This window comes from Lagopus muta, chromosome 1, assembly GCF_023343835.1.
Source record: "Lagopus muta isolate bLagMut1 chromosome 1, bLagMut1 primary, whole genome shotgun sequence".
In the NCBI taxonomy this organism is placed as follows: domain Eukaryota; kingdom Metazoa; phylum Chordata; class Aves; order Galliformes; family Phasianidae; genus Lagopus; species Lagopus muta.
In genome coordinates this window covers 186456966-186466517 of record NC_064433.1, presented here as the reverse complement: position 1 = coordinate 186466517, position 9552 = coordinate 186456966, and positions in this window count along the sequence as shown.

Here is a 9552-nt window from a genome sequence, read left to right as displayed (position 1 = left end):
AAATGCTTGAAAATCATAAACAATTTCCTGCACTGTCCGTCCTGGTTTCTTCCTTACAGTGACAACTTACCTTTAGCAGAAATTCACCTCAGCTTATTGAAGAGTTTTCTACCGTTATTCAAAATATAGAATCATGGATGGACATAGTGGTACCCAGTCATTACTGATGTTCACTGTGTCTTCTCAGAGGCTCATCTCCAGTGTTCAGATGTAAGAGAATAACATGCAAATGGAATGCAACAGTTCAGAGAATTTCTAAATAAGCAGCCAGCTCTATTCTTGTTACATAATGCAGAGCTTTAGAAACATATTGAACTGTGCACCTATTACCTTCTGGAAACACATCACACTGCCATTCACAGGCACAACTGTGAAACATTATTATTGCTCCTTTCGTGAGAAAGGTCAAGAAAAAAAGAAATTGCTTTCTACCTGCAGAGATAAAAGTTGATTTTTTAAGGAAAAAAAAAAAAACCAAAACACCAAAAACACAATAAAAACAAGCTTTGTTCCCCATTTTTTTCCCAAGAAAGTATAATAATTCTGTACATTTTTGTACGCAAATAGGTTAGCAATAATTGTTAATTTAAAAGAAAGAACAACTTTTCAAACATATTATAAATGCATTGCCACAGCATTTCACTTGTATGAGGAGCTAAGGCTGAAATCTGATTGCATGTCCATGTCATCTCCATTTACAGATGCTTTATATAGGCAGAAGCCTTAAATATTGATATATTTATGTATTAATAACATAGCAAAAAAACAAAACCTCATTCCTACTGTTTGTCTTTTTTGTTTGTTGTTGTTGTTTTTTGCCAGAATTGGGATCTCATTTTTCATTAATGCAACTAAAAACGATACTGTGTTTCCAAGTCTAATGACTCTTGCCCCACACAGACACAGGAATAGCCTGTTCTGACTGAACATTTCTGTTGTCTTTGTGTGGTCTTGGCCAAGTAGTGCCCTGACACTGCCCACAGATAACAGCTGCAAAACACTGCCACAAATGTAAAGCACAGAGAAAAGCAATTTCCTTCTTGGAGCAAGCATTTCCTATAAAAGCAGCAAGCGATTTTACTTAATGGAAGGTTTAACAGAGTGGTCTCTTTACAAAACAGGCAGAGCTTCTTCTGGTGTATTCCAGCCAGCTCAAATTCCACCACTCAAATTAACACTCAGGAAAGGGGCTGTACTTGGAGATCTGTAGCTGAATTCTTAAACCAAAGATTTTGTAGTAATTAACTTTGCTTCACTGTAGCAGCAGTGGAGCATATCTCAATGGAGATCTATAAGGGGGACAGTGATTTTATTTTAGAATGTAGAACAATACTTTCACACCTGTCCTCTCATAAGAGTCATGATGTATGTTCAAATAGCCTGCATACCTATACTCACACATACCTGTGCTTTGGCCAGGTTTCCTTGAAGCAACAGGAAGGAAAGGCATGCCAGCAACTCAACCTTCATAAGCTCCTCATCCTTCTTAGATTAGCTTTCAGCTGCTGCTTTTAGATGATGTACTGTTTTAGGATCTGAAAATGGTCATTTGTGAACTTTGGCCTCCCCATTCTGTTCCACCTCTATGAAGCAGTTGCCCAGAGAAACTGTGAATGTCCACCCCTGGAAGTGTTCAAGGCCAGACTAATAGGGCTTTGACCAGCCTGGCCTAGTGGACAGTATCCTAGCCCACAGCAGCGGTGTTGGAGCTATATGATCTTAAAGCACCCTTCAAATCCAAACCTCTCTGTGATTCAATGACTTCCAGAATCACAGAATGGCTTGGGATGGAAGGGACCTCAAGGATCATGAATCTCCAAACCCCCTGCCACATGCAGGGATACCTACCTCCACATTTAACACCAGACCACGTTGCCAAGGGCCCCATCCAACCTGACCTTGAAGACCTCCAGGGACAGGGCATCCACTACCACTCTGGGCAGCCTGTTCCAGCACCTCACCACTCTCTCTGTAAAGAAATTCCCGCTGATATCCAACCTAAATCTTGCCTCTCTCAACTTAAAACCATTTCCCCTTGTCCTGCTGCTATCTACCCTTTCAAAGAGTTTATTCCCCTCCCGTCTGTAGGCTCCCTTTAGGTACTGAAAGGCTGCAATGAGGTCACCCCGCAGCCTTCTTTTCTCCAGGCTGAACAAGCCCAGCTCCCTCAGCCTGTCTTCGTAGGGGAGCTGCTCCAGTCTCCTGATCATCTTTGCAGCTCTTCTCCTCCTCTCCAACAGCTCCCTGTCTTTCTTGTACTGATGGCTCCAGACCTGGACACAGTACTCCAGATGGGACCTCACAAGAGCAGAATAGAGAGGTACAATCACCTCCCTGTCCCTGCTGGCCACCCCTCTTCTGATGGAGCCCAGAATAACATTTGCTTTCCGAGCCACAAGGGCACACTGCTGGCTCAAGTTAAGTTTTTCATCCCCATTAAGACCCCCAGGTCCTTCTCCACAGGGCTGCTCTCAAGGACCGCCCCTCCCACTCTGTATGGATGTCTGGGATTCCACGCTCATTCCTCATGTGATCAAGCATGTCATCCAGGAGGATCTGTTCCATGATCTTCCCAGGTACAGAGATGGACTCACCGGCCTATAGTTCCCCAGGTCCTCCTTGCTCCCCTTCTTGTAAATGGGAGTGACGTGACCTTTCCTCCAGTCATCCAGGACCTCACCTGACAGCCACGACTTTTCAAATATGATGGAGATCAGCTTGGCAACGACCTCAGCCAGCTCCTACAGAACCCTGGGATGCACGCCATCCAGCCCCATAGACTTGTACACATTCAGTTCATGAGGTGGTTTCGGACTTGCTCTGCCCTTACAGTTGGGAGGTGGAGGGGGTTGGGATTTACAGCCCCAGAATCTAGAGGTTCAGGGATGCATGGCTTGTGGATGTGAGAAATATTGGAATCGTGGCCGCCAGTGAAGACCGAGGCAAAACTCAGTACCTCAGCCTTCCCTTCATCCGTTGAAGTCAGTTCTCCTTTTACACTTACCAAAGGAGGTACTTACCTATTAAAGTATCTGGTCTTCTTGCTTAGATGCTACTGCTTAGAAAGATTTGTCCTTCTCGACACTAACTCAGTGACATAAAAAGGTGTGTCTTTTTTTATTCTTCTCTCCTTCCCTCCCCTTCCCTCCCATCCTCTCCCCTTCCTTTTCCTAATCATCACCTCTTTTATGTTGCCCTTTGTGACCTGTGCCATGTATCCTGAAGGATTTGATGCAGCTGTGCTGGGAACTCAATGCACTGTCAACTAAAGCACTTGCCTTACAGCTCATCCCCCACTGTCACTCCTGGTGTTTCCACACCCAGTCAGTCCCATTCATTTTCCATTTAGAGTGATCTTAATGCTGCCATTACAAATCTATACAATCCAAATGGGTAAGAGAGATAACATTAAGTTTTTGCTTCACCAGCCTCTTTAATTAAAAAGGAAAAAAATGAACTTCTCAATGTCGCAGCGGAAAAATCATCCCCCAAGCAGTCAGAAAGATGCAATCACTCTATTTCTATTTCTTTCCTCAAGCAGAAAAAAACAAAACAAAACAAAACAAAAAACAACACATTCTGTGGAAAACAAAAGCATTGCATTGGTTATGTTTTATCATCCTACTGCCAAGTTTTATGTATTTGATTTGGCCTTTTAGTCCATTTCTTGTAATTGATTCTCTCCCAGCATACATACAACTGGATGTCATTTCCTGCAGTTATTATCCTACTGATTTAAATGCACACATATAATCCCAAGGTTAATAGAGGGCTTCAAGAAAGGAGGTAGAAACATAACTGAGAGATAAAATTCACATCCTCAACAACCTCATTAATGTATGAGATTTAGAAGGCAATCATTGTGCAAAGTGATAGCATAATACAGACTGCAGACTTTGTCCTCTCCCTATTCACAAATATTCTGCTATTTGAGCAAGGTTGCTTATGCCTAAAAAGTTACAGGCTGAGATGAAAAGTTACCAAAATAGGGCCACAATTTTGAGGGCTGAGGAGATTTAGCAAAACTGAAACTACAGTGCAAAAGTGGGGCTCACAAAAGGACTGGGAGCAAGAATGACAAAGCAGCAAGCCAAAAGCCAGGAGACTGGTGCTTCTGGTACTCTGGTTCCCAGGTGAAGTTGAGGCCTCTCAGTGGTCCCAGCACATCTATTTTCAGGAAGATTAATTCTTCTGAGATACTCAGGCTGGAAATACCTTAGGGAATCCTACATACATCTTAGAGCAATCCCAAGCAAGTATACAGACTGAGAGAAGATCTCATTGAGAGCAACCCTGCAGAGAAGGACTGCATGAAGATGATGAGAGGGATGGAGCACCTCTCCTAAGAAGAAAGGCTGAGGATTGTTCGGCTTGTAGAAGAGAAGGTTCTGAGCAGACCTCATTGAGGCCTTTCGATATATAAAGGGAGCTTTTAACAAAAGGGAGACTGACTTTGAACAGTCAGATAGTGAGTAGACAAGGAGGAAAGGTTTTAAACTAAAAGTTGGTAGATTCAGGTTAGATGTTAGAAAGAAATTCATTACGAGGGCAGTGAGGCACTGGCACAGCAGCCCAGAGAGCTGTGGTACCCCATCCATGGAGGTGTTCAAGGCCAGGCTGGATGGGACTCGGGCTGGTGGGGGGCAACCAGCCCATGGCAGGGGCTGGAGCTGGATGGTCTTAAAGGTCCTTTCTAACCTAAATCATTTCATGATTTTATGGCATACGCTCCAGACCAAAAAATCATATTTATTCTAGCTAAATGCTAAACAGAACAGTAGAGGTGGCCACCTTTATATACATGTAACATTATTGCCAAAAATGTTGAAGAAATATTGGAAAAAGTTTCCAAACAAGGTGTGAGTTGTTTTTCTTTCTTAAATATACACATTGTATGCATTGCATTTCCTTTCTAATTACATCACAAGGACTCTATACAGTTGGTTACTGTTGGGGAAAAAAAATCCACTATTAGACACAGAGCATAAAGATTGGAATTGCTGGACATTTAAGAATGCACAATATTTTCCAAACTATTGAAATTCTCCTCAGGCAAAGATATCACTTTTAATAACTTTCAAGCTTATGACAATGCTTAAAACTGTGGTATTGCTAAAATGCTATCAGCCCTGCTACACAATCCTTAATCCTTTACTGAGGTATCTTAGAGATCACTTCAAAAATAAACCTATGTATATTTCTTGAAATGCAAATAGCAACATTTTCTGGGTGAAGGAAGAACCAAGCTGTCATCTTGGCAAGATGTTACCGTGAGACAGAGCTTCATTTACCTTCTGCATCTCATGCTAAACGGCATCTGCAGGATCAAGTCAATTAATCCAATTGAAGAGATCAGGAATAACTGGCAGAAATGTATGTCTGCCTCAAATACAGAAAAAAAATCTATATATATGTACATGTCTGTTCCACTGTAGACTGAACAAAAAAGGTTTCAACATTTCTCCATCCTGCCTTACCTGGCATTCAGAGACCTGACAAAAAATGATGCTCTATTACTATTCTGCACCTGATCACATGGAGAAGAAACCTTCAATTTAATTTTGTGGGTCACTAGTAATTCTTTTTTTGAAATCTAAACATGCACATACATGTTGATGCACTTCTTCAGCTTAAAGCCACTTCTAGAAACCATAGCAACCAGCATGGAAATCTCAGCTTGCTTGAACTACAAAATCACTAACACTTTCTTCTGATCACACAACATACCCTGGGTTTCAGGCAAGGAGAGTGAGAGCCTTTTTGCTTAAAACTTACTGTGCAGAAGGGGTAGGCAAGTACATTTTGTTATTTCATACTGTAGTCAAAGCTTTCACCTCTTTTTTTTTTTTTTTTTTTTTTTTTGTATCACATGATTCCCATAGCATCCAGAATATGGTTGGTTGTTTTTTTTTTGTTTTTTGTTTTTTTTTTTAAATATATGCTTTGGCTCTCTTTGAGTCACTGCTTGAAACTGAGTTCACCTTTACTTTTAAAAGACATCCACATGCACAATACACGCACTGGGGGAAACCAGTCTTAGTGAACCAGCTTGGGTTCAAGTGTGTTACCCACAGGCTTCCTGACATATCCTCTACATGTCACTCTACAACTCAAGTGCTACTTCACTTCCTACAGCACTGATGTGTATGTTGGAGGCTGTGGCTTTGACACACTTAACAAAGATGAGCACTTCCGCGCCTACAATTTAAATGCTTCTCCCATTAACCCACAGACCAAGATCACCATTTGCTGATCTTAATGCTGCAGATACCATGAACAAAATTTTGCCATGCATGCAGGAATTGGGCCTTCAATACTCTTGTCCTATTCCTGCAACACCCTGAAGCTCCTCCTAACTCACAGGCAGATCTGAGTGCAGATGAGCCCCAAAACCTTTCTCCTCATTCATTAGTCCACCACTGCATCCCAGCCCTGGCAGGCTCCAGGCATTGATCTTCAGAAAATTCTGGAGGCTATGCAATTTCAACACAATGTTAAGTTAGCCACAGCTATATAAAGGTGTCTTTATCACTCATGATGATCTAGAGCAGAGTCAAATTTAAATATAATCCACCTATTGAGGTGAAAGTGAAAGCAATGATAGCTTTCACATCCTAAAGAGAATTTTAACATATGCTAGATGTGGTTTTTCTGAAGCAACGTTTGATTTAGTGGAAAAAGTCACATTCCAGAGGGGAAGGCAGTGATTGTCAAGAATGAGAGTTAAAACTGGAAATTTTGGTAAAGGGATGAAACCACTGAAAAAAATGTTTTGTTATTCCATCTTTCTGCATCTCAGAAAGAAAAGAAAAATCATTTGTGTTTTTCTAAACATAACTGAGGAAGAAATGTGTCAAAATTCTTCAGCTTACATCCTTGCAGCTTTTCCATTAACAATACCTGCAAGCTTCTTGTAATCACATTTTGAAAGCCAAATAGTTGAGGTACACAAATTAATGTTCCTGAAGGTGACACTAAGTCCTACATTAGCCCAGGAACCTTTTGAAGCAGTCCTATGGTTTTAACTTCTTTTTACAAACAAGTTCTCAAGTCTCCAGCAATAGTGGAAAGAGAGCAACAGATTTGACTGCAGTTCATTAAAGGAGAGAAAAGAGAAGCTATCAGAGTATCATGTTCTCCCAAGTTTGCTATTTTAATAATATCCACTGGTGCACATTATGATTTTCTTTTTCTTCCCAAGACCCTTGGATCTATAAAACTCGTAAAACTCTTAGCCCCAGTTTTAGCAGTTTAAATAAATCTAGGAAAAAGCCTCTTCTGTTATTTCTGATGCAGCATGTCATGTCAGGTTAGACAGGGAACTTTGGAAGCTAAAAGTCACCTTGTATTTCACGTCCTCAGATCACAGCAATGAATTATTATGGTCTGGTAAGGTCTCCTCCAAATACCAATTACCAGATTTCCCAGTGCAGTTCTTGTACCAGGGGAAATGCTTGAAGTACAGAATGATCCAGCTCCAGAGATGGAAACACCACCATGGCCTTCAATAGGCTTTACGTATTTACAATATTTGCTGCCAAACAGCTAAATTTTATTTGTCCTTTTTACATATCCAGGTTCAAAACATTGAATTTTTAATACATTTGCTGGGCTGACAATCAGCTGTTTCCATTGAAAGTATCATCAACCATGACATTATCTATTAACTTTCTTTTCATGAGTTAAATAGATTGGGCTCCTACTTGTTCACCACAAGACAATTTCCAAAAAATGTGCAATTATTCTCCTAGGTGATACCTTGTTTCTCATTTCAAGCTTCTTCCATTTAACACATCACTCATAGACAGAAACCATCTGAACAAACTACAGCCTCTTAGAAAAGGTGAAGTTGCAGAGACCTGTGCCTCTCCATTTTGTAGGCAGCATGTTTTTCGCTGTCTTCTGTACTTATAGCCAAGCTTACCCCCACTTCCTTACTTCTGACAACACAGGATACCAGAACGATTTGCTCTTTGCAACCCAGCATACTAAGGATATCCTATGATTCTATGATTACAAAAACGTTTATTAGTCCTTGCAGTTGCATTTCTTTTGGCCCCTGGGAAGAAAATGCATCTGCTCTTCAGCACCTGGCTGCAAGACATAATTTCTATGCCTGGCCTCACAATCCCAAACAAAAGCTGAGAATACAAATGTCACATGGGCCACATAACCAGCTCCATCAAGCTGATGGCTTGACATACATTTTTCCATGCAACTTTGAAACAGAAAACAGGGACAACCACATACATAGTCAGAAGCAAACAAGCACATTTGATGACAGTTGTTGGTGGCAGTGATGGTGACAGACAGCTCTGAGAGCTCACATTAACACCAATGCAGCTGCCACACACAAGGAGTGACAGACAAATTTCTAACAAAAGAACATATAATCTTATTCAGAAGATGTAGCTAACATGAATCAAGGTGAACAACATGCCTTTATATTAGTAGTGCCACAACTGTCAGCAGCAGCTTGGTGATAATGAGTTAAGATCCAGTTTTCTAATGGTTGATGGACTGTAAAACTAATAAGGATGACCTACCTTTTGTATCTGTTCTGAAGCTTATCTTCAAAACAGTACTAGAGAAGTTAAAGAAATCTAAGAACCCAGCACATCTATACAAAACTCATGAAGATAGCTGCTTATTAATAGACACTTCTGAATGCATTTGATATTCAAATCAATATTCAAAACACATTATACCTCCGTAGTGAAACCACAGGCAATTGCAGGTGACAGAATAAGCCTGCAGATCATTTATACACAGCAGATCATCTTTCATACCTCACAAGAGTTTGTATCTGTGTTAACTATGTATAGAAAAGCAGCCATCCAAATTAGGTCAAGCTGTGCAGCTATAATACCAACATAGCAGGCAGTATGCTGCTGGCATTACAGTGCAGCCAGCACTGTTGTCTTTCATAATGAAAGCAGACAATTTCTTCTATACCTGATTGTTTAGTTTCAAGCAATTTCCAGCTTTAGTTTTATTAGTGTAACTCAAATCAATCCCCAGATAAAAGATGTGGGGTAGTTTACTGAGAGAAATTTACCAGCACATAAACTATCACACCATTATGATGCATGGTAACATAGCAGGCACAAACTGTGCATACATTGTCTAGGGAAATCTGTACCCCACCATCCCTCCCCATCATAAAAGGCAAGAAAAGAGTAGTATTGCCTCTCACACCTCAGGAACAATTTTCTTAGTGCTTCTATACCAGTGCTTTCCCTAGGAATAGGGTTCAGGTCTAGGGAGAAGCAAAAGAGAAAACGCGTCATCATGCTTGGTTGTGTATTTCAGAATATCTGTGGGACAACTGTGTAGCCTCACAGTATACTGCAGCCACTACCACAGGATTAAGTCATCACAGGGCATCTCAGTTTGCAGCAACATCAAATAAACCTTTCAGGAAGGAACAAGGTGAAACTCCTTCCCAACCCACAACAGACCCCAGCTAAAAGTGATCCAAATGACACCATGTTATCTTGGAGACTGTTGTTAGTATGGTTCTATGTATTTTCTCCATGGAAAAGTGAAGTA